The sequence below is a fragment of the Pterocles gutturalis genome, unplaced genomic scaffold (genome assembly GCF_000699245.1).
Source record: "Pterocles gutturalis isolate BGI_N339 unplaced genomic scaffold, ASM69924v1 scaffold4457, whole genome shotgun sequence".
NCBI classification, from domain to species: Eukaryota; Metazoa; Chordata; class Aves; order Pterocliformes; family Pteroclidae; genus Pterocles; species Pterocles gutturalis.
Window position 1 is genome coordinate 24,910 of NW_010115072.1, and position 14,084 is coordinate 38,993.

Consider the following 14,084-nt stretch of genomic DNA (forward strand, 5'->3'; position numbering starts at 1 on the left):
GTTTGGACTGCCTAGTGTTGCAGGGAGCAGGGCACTGGGTATACTGGTAAAGCAGTGAGATACAGCAGAGAAATGCCCAATTCCATCCTAAATTCCCCCTCCTCTGAAATTAAAAAAGCCATTTCTACAAACTTTCCAAATATTACGTTATTCAAATGTAATAGCGGCAGGAGTTCACCACATCATTAACATGCAGATACCACACTCTTTTTTGACATCTAGGGAATCTGGTGCAGAGAGGTTAATATAGCTAAAAACACGTTTTTCTTTAAAAAGCAGCCTTGATTCTGGGTGCCTCCATTTCTGGACCCTGTGGCCAGGACTTGTTATGCCTGATGCTAAGCAGAGCCAGACAGCCGTCAGTCCAGGGGAGGTGAGCAGGAACCTCCACTGCTCAGTAATGCTGTTACTCAAGCTGTGCACTTTGGTTGGACACCACAAACTAGCAAATTATCTTTACCTGTTTTCCCCAACAACATCAGCAATGAACTTCTCAGCTCTTATCTTGGACACATTGCTGCAGAAGTGGATCTCCAGCAGCTAAGAAGTGAACCGTTATTTAAAATAGATTAAAATACCCAGGGAAGGGGTACATCACTATCACAATTCTTCACATCCAGATCTCTGACCTTCTAGAAGTTGCTGGCACATTAGCCAGAGTGCCATTTCCAAGGCCTGACTGAACTCTTGTAAAACACAGGCACATCAAGGTTAACTTTTTTATTCATCTCTGCAGTGTTAATTGGGTGAGGTGACTTCACTGGGTGAGCGTGGGACCCAATAGCATGGCACAGAGTGCTGGTTAACGTGGGGAATCAGAATGTTTCAGACTAGCTGCCAGTCGCTCAAGTCCCTTCAAAGCCATGTTAGGGTCACTGCCCTCTGCCCCGAATGTGGCCAAGCTATTATCAGTAAGTTACTAATGAGCTCATGCTTATGGCAGCGAGTTTCTTCTTTGCTTTAACATTCCAAATCTTACTTCTTAAGGTCAAAAGTGAATCCCCAGCCATATAAAGCAATGCATTGATTTTACGGTCCCCTGAGAGCCCAAACTGCTGGCTGTACCCTTCACTCACACCCTCCTACCTCCTCCACTCCCCCACTGTGCAACAGCTTCCCAAGCTCTGCCAGAAGCAAGAACTTAATGGGATACTGGCGCTGGGGGATGGGACCACGGTAATGCCTGACACCGGAGCATGGCCAACAAGGATCAAGCACTTACCACTTCTGCTAGCTGTGATTTGCTGCACCCTTTCACGCTAGGAGGCCACACGGCAGCTAGTTTAACCAGCCATGCTGAAAGTGGGCAGCTTGCTCCTGCTGGATGGATGATGAATGGTGTAGCCACATGGGAGCCTGCCAAATGGCTCCACGGCTGCAGATACCTGCCTTGTGGGCAGAGTGGGAGGTAGGAGCCTGGCAGGGAGCAGTGGGCGGCAGGCAGCCTGGAGCTCTTCAGCTTTGCACATCTGCATGACCTCTTCCACCTGCAGCTGGGGAGACTGTCCTCTTGGTCTGACTTGCAAAGAGATGATGGTGCAAGGACAGGAATGCTCAGAGAGCAGACAGACTCCTGCTCTGAGTTTGGGGGTTGTTTCTCTGGTCTTTCTGTCTATTGGCTTTGGGATGGAGGAAAAAGAGCACTTCCAGCCTGATCAGATGCCTTGGCACTGCACCCAAGACGTTTCCACAGCTGGCGCAGTGGTAAAGTGGCAAACTGCTGGTCCCAGGCCACAGCTATGAGCTGCCACATGGACAGGTGACCATGTGACTTAAGCCATTCCATCCACAGCTCACCACTGACTGATCCACCTTTTTGTCAAGTCATTAAGTTAGATGTCACAGCAATGAAGGCAGAAATTGCTCCAGGTTGGGCTTAAACTCAAGGACTTGGGCTTTCCCCAACTTTAGACCAGACATAAAAGAGAAAGGAGTAGCTCACAGAGGGAAGCTGCCCCCACCATTGGTTCCAAAATGTTCCCAGACTGACAAGCATCTATGTTATGTGGACTTTCAATGCAGGCATTGGCAGCTTTGTGAAAGAGAGTGTCTCTTTGACTTTACATGTATCCACATCAGCCCTACAGTGCTCCCTCATGCCCCTGCAAAACCAGAAGGTGTCTGAGAGACAGGGACCTCTTCCTGCAAGACCTGGGTGCTGGACACCCTGCTGCAGCTCCCTCCAGGGGCAGGGCTGCTTCCCCGCCTGCTCTGGGGACTTGCGTGGTTAGACACAAGCTGCCAGTGGTTTCAGCACCATGAACTGCATCCAACAGAGATTTGCTACCACCAACTTCTTCACCCACCAACTTGTGGAAGCACAGTGTGACCATCGCATGGCCAGGAAAGGCTTCAGTGCCTCTCTGAGTCACAGCACTCCTCCTTCCCTCGCAGATTTGTAAGGTGTAAGATGCTTTCTCCACATGCACAGCTTGAGACGTATAACACATTCAAACAGGCAGTTCCCTGCTGATCTGCACCCTTCACACTGCTCCACAATGGCGTGCAACCAGAAACACCCCTTCCCCTCACACTATTTGCTTCCCCAGGTAACCCAACTTAATAAACCCCTCTTTATTTTTTCTCCATTACAGGGGTCTGAACCCAGATCACTGTACACGCTGAGGTGCCAAAACAGGTGGCTGTGGGGAGCTGTGGGTGCTCAGAGCCCGGCAGAAGGCAGCAGCACTCACTTGTCACTTCCCAGGGGTGGGAGTTTGGCTCCCCACTTTCCCATGTTTCCAGGGCTGCCTGGAAGCCAGGAGGGGGGAGGCCGTGAGTCATCCAGCCAGTACGAGCACGTGGGTGGCAAATTTTGCAGCACATTATGGCTAGAGGATTAAAGGCATGTGGTAACATGTATGCAGCTGCTGTTCAGTCAGAGCAACTGCTGGAGCTCAGCATAAAGGGGAAGCTCATGCAAACCTCCACTCACAGATGTGCCCTCTCTTTACCTGTTGCTGTAATCAATGGCCACAAGATCAGCTTTCAAAGAGGACAAGTGGTTAGTATTGACTGAACAACTCCCTTCCATTTCATTTATTTAGTCGAAAATATGGGCACCTAGTACAAGGCTGCTTTTGCCACCACTGGTGCCTGTGTGGTAGTGGCGGATATCCCATCGATATCCCATTGGCAGAGCTGTCACAGATACACATGGTGGCTGCTTGAGACCCCAGAGGTCTGCATCCCCTGCTCTGCCCCACCACCAAGCAGCTGTCTGTTTGGCAGGACTTCGCACAGTGCCGAGGCCCATGCTAGCATCCTTGTTATATAAGAGGAGCCTTATTACATCAGCCCAGAGGTCTGGGTAGCTCATGATCCTGTCCCCAATACTGGCCAGGCAGGAGACACCATGGGCCGGCAGGAGGATGCTCTCTGCATGCACTGGGCTGCAGAGCCTAGGACAGTGCCAGCTCTCCCTAAGCAAACTCAAAGACCCAGATGGCACCCCAAACCAAGTGCTTGGGGAAATATCTAAGGCTGGATAACCACAAGGTGATGGTGCCTCCAGTGATCAGCTTCCTGCCCCAGAGACGATATTTTTTGGTTTAAGAGCCCTTGGTGGGTTTTTCTTCCAAGAATGAGTTTAATCAAATTATGAAGCCATGTAAGTTTTCAGCATCCCTAACATCCCAAGGAAAGGAGTTGCACAATTTACCTCTGCATTATGCAAAAAAATAATATCCCTGAGTTAGCTTTGAGCCTCCCATGGCCAGGTTCATTTTATTTCTGGATGAGAACGTGAGGGGGAGGCAGAGACCTGGGACTGAGGTGCTGGTTTGGAGGGGCAGATTCAGGCTAAGCAGTATGATGGTTGGGGCTGAAAGATTCAAGGTTCAGGACTGGATGGGACTATTAAATGTGTCTTGGAGCAGTAGTTTCAAAAAAAATTATGTAGGTCCCCCAAAGTGGATTGGGCAAGCCATGCTTATTCAGGACAAACCATCTGCCAGCATTAAATGTAGCACTTAAGAATTAATTTGAAACCAGAATAGAGTAGCAATCAGCAGTAACATGTGCTTGACATTCCTTTAGAAGGATATTAGAAGCCAGCTTCTCAGGAAAGCATTGCTCCAGAATACCAACTGCCATTGTTTCACCCTTAGAGAGAGCACAAAAGAAAGTCTGATCTCTTTGGAAGTGTATAATAATCTCATGCTAATCAACTATTCAGGGAAAAATATCTTTTACTGGGAAATTCTTCATCAAGATTTCTATTAAAAGCACAGAAATTCATACCCATTCTCTGCCTCATTTTTTACTGTTATCAGGCTCTGCAATACAAAGTTAATTTTCCAGGTAAGGACCATGATTAAAATTGTGACAGGTAGGAGACTTCTTTCAGCATCATGAGCGAATAAAGTTGGAATAAAGTCTTTTGAACAGATTTAAGAGATGGTCCATGTCCTTAAACATCTGCAGTGTGCTGAGGCAAAGGTGAGAGCCAGGTGATGCTATTGCCTGGGATGAACTCAGCCCTCCCAGGTCCAGAGCATGTGGGTCAACTTTGGCCTCCAGATCATTCTCCCTCTTCAAAACCTGTAGCTCAGGCCTAGCTGCTGCCTCAGCCCTGCTGACGTGCTTCTTCTTCAAGCCAAGAAGCATGCAGTACTAGTATTGCAACCAGGCTCACCACACTCCTTGTGTAGAGTACACCGAACAGATACACACCACTGAATCTTCTGAACTTCCTTGACCACTGATCCAGACTGAAAAATACAGGATCTGAAAGACCTTCAGCACACATTACCATACCCTCCTGTGCCCTAAGTAATTCCTTCAGTTATTTAAATTACTATTGCTGTTGTTTTTTTGAAGAACATCCAACTTTTCTTCTAAGTTTGTCTGTCCTGCATGACACCGTGTGGACGATGACCAGAGGCTGGTTGACTGAAGCATTTGATTTCTGACAGTCAGTCCCACTTTCTCCTGTAACATGGTATTCTACCATACTGCAGTATCCAGCCTTTCAGGGAAACAGTTTTAATGAAAAGGCATTGACATTTCAGAAATAAATAGTTTCTTTGCATTTGACGTGCAGTGTAGACTTAATTTCCTTTTAAGAGACCATATAGCCAGGCGCTGGAGTTGAGGGTAAGTGTTCTTCCTGGGTCTGGTGACACACTTCTGTAATGGGGCTGAGGAGACCCAGCTGTCCTCTCCCCAAGACAGTCAGTGGATACTACTGAAACAGAGCCGGGATGGGGTGTAAGCAGCCCTGGAGCCATCCTTCCTTTAAACCCCTGGGTTTATAATCACAGGCATCCAGTGAGATTAAGTGCTGTAGCAGGCACCAGGACACTGTCTCTTTGCAGTGCTTGGGATGGCAGGTGGCTGCAGGTCTGTCCTGCTGCTCACCTCCCAGCCTGGGTCCTGCGGGGCTCTGCTCTCGCCTCCCATCCATCAACACTGCACATCGCTGGACTGTCTCCTCTTTACACCCGTGCTTGGTGATGAGCACAGCAGGGCACTGATCGCAGCGATGTCCCCTTGCACAGCTTTACATGCAGGTGTTGCACCGGAGAGGTTGGGGGGGGGCATGGCTCACGTTGAGAAAATACCATTGTGGTGTCAGAAGACTAGAAAGAATTATTTTGGATGAGCTATTCTTTCTTTCCAATTTAAACATGCTAGGACACACCAGACATTCATACAGGGTGTCTGGATTATACAGAGTAAGGATCAAATTTGAGCAACTACATTATCCTGACTTGTTTTAATGCAGCACTGGTAAATAAAAGCATGCTGGTTTTATCAGCTTTATAAAATGACCTACATACAACTGTCTTTGGGATGGTGCAGGAGATCAACACTGTCTCTGTTGGGGTTGTTCTTGTTCACATCAGCATGTATCTGAAAAACTAAGATGTTAATTTGTGAAAGAGGTGATCATAAGGAGGCTCTGTAAAGGCTGTGGTATAAGAGTTTATTTTATTTTATTTTACTTTTTTTTTTTTTTTTTTTTTTTTTTTTTTTTCAATCTGCAGCCCTCATGAGAACCAGAGATGACTGTTCAGCTCTCCAGCTCATGCTGGGCCAGGTCACTTTGTTCACACTGGGCAAGCAGCCAGCTCTAACATCATTATATTCTTTCTCTCCTTCTAATATTAAAATATAGAATCAATTTACCTTACTGTGAACATTTAAAACTGTTGAGCAGCTAGAATTGTCAGTTCCAAAAGATCTCAGGTCCTGCACTAAACAGTAATTTCAGCTGTTAATTAAACCTCTGCGGAAAATTAAAAAATGTGCTGAGCGAGCCCTAAAACTTTCAAAACTTGGAAAAAACCACTTTTTCTAGTCTCCTGGCTGGCAGACCATTGCTGTTTTGCAATTCTTGCTGTGGTGGTGTTGACAGCTCACAATCGAAAGGCACTTGGGGTCTGTGCCTGGGCTTCAGCCTTCAGAAGACACACATTGAAACCCATAAAATTTCAAGGAGACAACTGCTAGAAATGACAATGTGATGCTGTGGCTTATGTGAGCGGCCAGGGCCCACAGCACTGTGGTTATACCTGAGGTTAGGCTCTTTGCAACCGAAAAAGCAGGGTGTGGGCAACATCCAGACAAGCTGTCCCTACACACCCAGGGGCCTGGCCCCAGCTTTGGTCCATGGACAGGACCAAACAGTGACCCATTTCAGGTTACACCTTGGCTTCTGCTCTCACTGAAGAGGACATGGGAGGATTTTGCTGCATGGTCACTGGAGACATGGGGTACAGAATACATGGGTACCTATGGATGACTTTCACTAGAGCTACAGGTGAGACACTCTCCTACCTCTTTTCTCTTAGCCTCCAATAACATACAGCATTTTCTTCACTGATAACTCATTGCCATCCCAAGGAAGCTTTAATGCCACAGTAACTTTGACTATCTTATTAGTCACTACATTCAAAGAAACAGCCTGTGCTAAGGCACTAAACTATCAAGATCTAAGGGGAAAAAAAATTAACAAATAGTAGCAGTTGGTAATGCAAGCACCTAAATTTCCTGTCTGTCTTGACAAAGCTGCAGATTGAGTCATGTTTCCTGACATATTAATAAAAAGGTTCAGTGCGTGGGAAAGGGGGGACTGGGTGGTGTTTGTTCCTGCAGAGGGAAAACAGAGAAGCACCTTGGAGTCCACAGAATTTTCCAAGCCTGTTCCTCTTTGCTTATTTAAGAGCTTTATTTCTTTTTAATAAAAGCAAGTTTACAGAGATAGGAAGACAATAAAAGGCAGTGCCATTTCCTAGCTTGTTAATTCTGGATAAAGGTGACAGGCTGAACAAAATCATCCCCATCCTTATAATTTTCCTCTTTTGATTGCTTACAAATAAGCCAGTTTAATAAAGGCTCCGAGATACAAATGCCACATGGCCATATTGACAGGAGTGAGGGAAAGGAGAACACAATAATCATGTTAGCTCTATCCCTCAGATTAATTAACTAGATAAAATATGCATTTACCTCATTCTAGACAGAAAAATATCATTTACCGACCAGCAATTTAGGCACGCACACTGCTCTTAAAAGCCAGACCCAGCTGATCCTAACGAGGTGGAAAACATGAGACCCACAGCCCTGTGAAGGATGGGCTCCTCCTCCCCTCTGCAACTGCAGCCCACCATGGCGAGGCTTGCGCCCGCTCCTCCTTCAGCTCCAGACGGGAGCAGCTTCAGGAAACAGTGGATCCATTTTAGTCCCCCTTAAGTATATTTCCCTAGAACTCAGCACACTATATTTAAGAACGTCCACTATGGGAGATGTTTCATCACCGTGGTTTCACTGTAACTGATGAAACTTTAGCTGCAGCAGAGGTCACTGCTGGAGGATGCAGCCTGGACCCTGCTGCCAGCATTCTGCCCACTGCTGCCACGGCTGCCCCGCAGGACACCTCATCCTGAACACAGACTTGGGTCTTACCTTGTCAGAAGTCTGTCATGGTTTAAACCAAATAAGACCTGTCTTTATTCTCTGACAAACTGTAGTTTGTTACAGCACATTGCTGAGCAATTTGGCATACTGTTTGTTCATTCCTTACTTAGCATGAGCAGCCAGATCTGCTGAAGCCTCCCGTGCTCTGCACTAGAAGCACAAACCAGAAGATAAGGAGGCTACAACTGCCAGCAGAAGCTGCAACTCAACAAGAACAGTTATAGGCCTGCCTGGAGACAGAGAGTGAATCCAATAAGGTGTTAGAAGATCCCAGACCAGAAATCACCATTGGACCACAAAGACATGTGAAAGGCACATGAAGAGCGTGTGAGGGGCGGCTGCACAGGCTGTAGGGGTATAACTGTCCAGGGATTTCTTTGTTCAAGATCCCTCTCCAGAGGCACCTAGATCAAGCTGGTTTTTTGCTGTACCATATGAATACATTTTTCTTTATATAAGATTCCATACCTGAGACTCTGCTAGAGGAAACCTAGGGCTGAACCTGAGGCAAAACGAGAAATTGCACGTGAAAGGAGTCAAAAGGGGCACCTACCAACTCACTTGAGTTGCCCACTGTGGAGGGACTCTGGTCCTAGCAGGAAAGACTTGGGTGGTGTGTGTGCAACTCCTAGGATGCTCTATATGTGCTCAAGTGATGTCTCCCTTAAACAAAGAAATCATTAAACTAATATTACACCAGCTCAGCAGGGAGAAACTGACATAACCACCCTCAACTGAGCTTTCTCTTCTAATACCATGGCATTAGTTGCTGAAATCCAGGAACACTTCCCAGAACTTTTTTGTTTTCATAAACACAAGCCCTTATGGCAGGGAATACATCTACTTGGACTTCAGACAATAAGGCAACAATCTCAAAAGCATTCCTACTTAGGCACCCAGAAGATGCTTTGAGATATCTAAAGCACTAAAAAATGTGCAACCTTTCTGAGGGATCACCAGATGACATGTGGAGGAGGGTGCTGCTCAGAAGCACCTTGGGTTTCAGCAGCTCCGTACCTGAGGTCAGTGGGTCTTGATGTCAGTGCCGGGTCCCTGGGGTTGGTTCGGCAGGTGTGATGGCTGATGGGTTTCCTCTTCCCAGTGCCAAGGGGGATGAAAACCCAGCTTCTGTGGGTCAAAAAGGATGCTGCAAACACCTTCTTATTGCTTTGCTTGAAAGAGTCCAAGGGGAAAATTGTGCAAGGAAACTGATACCTCCACACTGCCACTGACCTAAACCTGTCATCAGTGAAAAATGAAACATCATGCCTTCCTGTCATAAGGGAGGAGGCTGGAGCACTGTGTGGCCTTGCAAGTAAAAGCAACATAATTTTTGTGAATAAAATGAGAGAACGCCAGTAAGACATAAAGGCACATACTTTATCTATAATTCCAGAGGCCAGAGAGACCCCCAGATGCTTGAAATTGCCCGATTCATCTATGTGGAAACTGAGGTGAAGAAACCAGTAACTGCTGGGAAAGGGCACTGCTGTGAGCTGGTCCTGGCCTTCCCAGAAACTTCCCTTGTGTCGCAGCTGAGCTCCTTTGAGCCTCCTCCCGACTCGTCATCAAGTACTTGGCTTTGTATACAACATTTATGCCAGGAAAATCATTCACTAAACTGTATTGCAACGTCTCACACCAAGCCACTTAGGAATAATCTGAGCAGATATTTGATTCAACTTCTCCTCCTGCCCCAAAACACAAAGTGTTCCAGGTTTTATACTAAAAAAATAGTGAGTAAATACAGTTAACACCTGTAAGATGTGATGAGGTGGGTGTTTCTGAGTGGGTACAGTCTTGTCCCGCTGCCTCCACAGCGCTGGAGCTGGGCACAGCCAGGGCAGGGCAGCGCTTGCCTGGAGATGGCAGCACCAGGCCTCACGGCTGGCAGCGCTCACAGCCCCACCGAGCGCCAGGGCACAGCCCCGACCAAAGCAGCAGCTGCACTGCTTGCTTTCATTAAAGTCTTTCGTTGCATAATTGATCTCTGTGTGAACCCTGGGTTAATGATAAATAGTCATGTACAACTGACACAGGTAGTCACACAGCTCGGCTTTATGCCAATGTTCTGGCTGCAATGCCAGGCCCCCAGTCCTCGGACAACCTTTGTTTCCTTCCCTGACCCCGCAGGCAGAGGCAGGGTTTTTGCCTGCGGACAGGCCCCAAATGTGCCCAGCCCTGGTGGGTGCTCAGCCCCCGGGTCCAGCAGCGCAGGCGGCATCACTACCATCTCCTCTGCAGGCAGCTCTGCTTCTTTTTCCAGCTTGGAAGCAGAAGTTTGGATGACTTGCCCTACTATCCTGCAAAAACACCACGTGCCCGGGGTCTGGCAGCAGCCTGGGGAAACCAGCTTCCAAGGGGCCGTGGCCGCACAGGTGCAGACCAAGGTGCTTCCCACCATCTGCATGGCTCTCTGAAGAAGGGGACGCAGATGCGGCTCTGTGAAAGCAAAGCCTTCATCACTCTTCTGAAGTAAGGGCCGTGAAAGTTCCTATGCAAATAGCCTGTGACCATCTGAGTGTCCCAAAATGGTCCAAGTCATGGCACACTAAGTTAGCAGGGCTCAGAAGAATCAAGGCTTTCCAAAACAAAACTCAGACTCCTTCCTTCAGGTGCATAAATATGTTTTTAGGAGGTCCCACTTGGGAAAGTCTCAATCCATGTATCCAGTCAGCGGAAACTGGTAGCCAATTCAACCTAAGCTTGAACAGAGAAGCTTTGAACATCAGCATGAACAGCTGGGGAAATACTAATTTCTGCTCTTTGTTTCATCTGCTGCATCTATGCAACCTCCTGAGCTGTTGCAGAGGGGGTAAAGCTGTAAGACTCCCTCCCAACTTGCCTGCAATGGAGATGGCACGCTCGCGGGCAGGGATCTCCTCAAGCACCTCCCCGTTTGGGCAGGAAACTAGTATCTCCCATCTATCATCCAGCACAATATGTTTTCTAATTACAAATTAAACACTAAATGTGAATAATTATGCTTTCTTGACACAAAATATATCGATGCAAATACTTTCAACAAGCTTCTTAATTTTTCAAATAGAGTAAATTAGGACTTAATTATTACTTGCATTTGTATATAAAAATTATCTGTTCCAGGTTGCTGCAAGACAGTAGTGTTAAGGTGGTATTTTATTTATAATATTTTGAGGAAATATACAAAGTATATCAGCACAAGACTGGAGAAAGTGCTGTCTTTGATAATGTTCCTCTTCACTATGAATGCCAAAATAGACTCTTTTTCTGTGCGGAGAAAAAAAAAAAAAAAAATTCACCCTTCCCATTCCTCCAAGCCCAGATCGTTCCTGTATCATATCAGGTATTTTGCTGCAATTGATTAATTACAGCTTTGGTAGCTATAGCAGATGAGAACATCTATCTGAAGGGAGTTAAATTCCAGCACAACAAAGGTCAATTTGAGTCAAAACACCCATCCATGTTTCTGATTCCTTGATAAGAAAAGCCTAAACCAAGGCACAAAAAGGTTATTGCTTCTCTTTTATCATCTGTTATTTTCTCACAAGAAGTCTCTTACATGAGATTGGACCTGTTAGACTTTTAACTACATTATTAGCAGAGTTTTTTTAATCAGCAGCTTTTGGCTTTCCCCTACAACTTGAAAGGTGTCTCTGTGTTCCCAGCCCAAGATTTTCCCCCACCTTGATTCATTTCACCTTGGACCTACACAACAGTCCACAGCTTCCCTAGCTCCTTGAGCTGCCTGGAGCATTGGGTAGTTTCTCTGAAAGGCTTGCACTGACTCCTTGATCCACAAGCATTTAATTCAAGCAATACTGACAGGAAGCAACAGTAGGTAAAGATTATTCCACTATTTGTGGGATTCAATGGTGGAGTCTGGTTCTGCCAGCAGCCGAAGATCAGGTACAGTAAGATACAGATTAAATTAATGAGTGCATATTTGAAAGGAAACACTATATCTGAAAGGATTATTTATATGAGTGCATGCACATGGATACCTTTAGAACAATGCAGATAGTTTTGGGAGCTACTATTTGTCTCATTTCTGTTTTTTTGACATCTGCCTGTTTCCAAGCCAAGGCTTTCTACACTCAAGCCATGCGGCAAGACAATAACATACAGAGGAAAGTAATTGAAATTCTAATGAATTCTCTGTATTATTAATAAAAATTGCTTTACAGTTTTATGGCTAAACACCTAGCAACACATTCACGGTAAATCTTACAACCAGGCTGCAGTCAGTCAGCAAAGGAAGAGGGAAGCAAAGAAATCCATTCTCTGTAGCAAAGCAACATCTGTCTCATCTATACTGATGAAAAATTAGTAAGTTAATTACTGTGCAAGTCTGATTTCCCCCTTGTTAATGTTATCTGCAATCACGCAATAAAGTAACTTCCTTCATACAGGGTCTTGGTACACATATGGCTGACCTAGCACAGTCAATAAAGCAGAGATCAGGCACCAGCAAACCAAGGTGGCAAAGAAGACTTTGTTGCCACACAGGGGTGGTGAGTATTCACTCAAAGCCTTCTTTTGTAGAAGCCCAAATCTGGCACCAAATACATCTATCTAATTGAACGTGTACCAAGATGACCACTGTTTGAGAGAAACAGGCCTTTCCTAGGCTGCAAAATATCAGATAAAGAGCAGTCCTATTCTCACTACCCATCCCCACCTCCCTCTGCAGCCTCCTCCTCCTGAGCAGCTCACACCCTCACCTGCAGTCTGCCAGCTGCTCCCCCCAAGCCTGCTGCCGGCCCTCCTGGAAGGGACATCTCCTCTCACCCCCTTCCAGAAAGGCAGCATCCTGCACACCATCCTTGACCATAGCACAGAAACTGAGCACAAATGGGGAAGGGGAAAAAAATATAAATAATCAGATGCTGCCTATCAAACCCTCTCTTCCTCATTTTTCATCTTTTTGACTCTTTCAAGGTGTATGCTTGGTACCTGGAGCAGTTTCAGTCCTAGAAGGAAGGAAACAAAAAAGGACTTTTCTTTAGCCACAGAACAGCCTATTGTGCTCTCAAGGCAGTGAGATATGGTACTGAGATATTTTCTGTGAGTTGTTATAACCATTTATTTCTGGTGCTAGGCTACAGAGCATGGAAAGATAGGCTTGGCATTTGTAAAGTATTTTAAAAACCCTTAAACTGCTATGCTGGTCTCTGAAGTCAGGGTAGTTTAACTCTCTGTTAGTATGACAGTCCCTCAAGAACAGACTTGGAATATCCTCCTGCCACTTAAGAGAGGGTAACAGAAGCTTCTTGTTCACTCCAAAGCCATCTGTTCAGTATGGCAAACTCTGATACCATTAGGAGCTGCTTGTTGAAATGGTGCCCTTACATCACCTTTGACACAAACTGTGGCACACTTTGCAAATCTATACAGATGACATCAGAGCCCAACATTGCTAATCGGAGGCAGGAAGTGTATCTCACCATTCAACTCAAAATTTGACATTTATATTCACACAGACTCCATCACAGTCTTGTGTGTTCTTGTACTGCATCATGGGCAGCTTATTAAAATGAATTATGGGGGCAAAACTCCAGTGTGTTTAAACAAAAGCTTTCAGTAGTTCTTTGTATTTCTTGCATAGCTCTGAAACAGTTTAACACTATATAAAAGGCTTTTCATAGTCATACCCTGCTATGATTTAAAGAGAGCTTTAAAGGTGTTTACATAAACTGTAGTATAGCCTTTAGTGGCACAGTAGCATTTGCTTCCCCGTCCCATGTTCTTCTCCACACTAAACAGCCCTTTGTCTGGTAAGGAATTGCGACTATAAGCTGACTACTTCCAGATTTTTTACTGGGTGAAAACGCACTGATTCAGTTTGGTTGCTAACATTGCACCTTTTCAAAACCAGAATATAATCAGGTACTCAAACAGCTGTGCCCTTCTTTTGCAAGCATAAAAAAATAGAAAATCAACAGATTATAAAGATGGGAACTGAAATTGCAACAAAAGTATGTTATACATCATTTCAGGGACAAGGAAAAAAAACCCAACAACTTAGCAACATGCAGATCAAGAATATAAGGCTGACACTACTCCAGTCCCCCTCCAGTAGACATTATTCTCAACTCTAAGAGATGACAGGGGCAACACTATGTAAGCCCAGACTGATACTGGAATACAAGAGCCTAGTCCAAATGCAAAAGTCAGCAGGA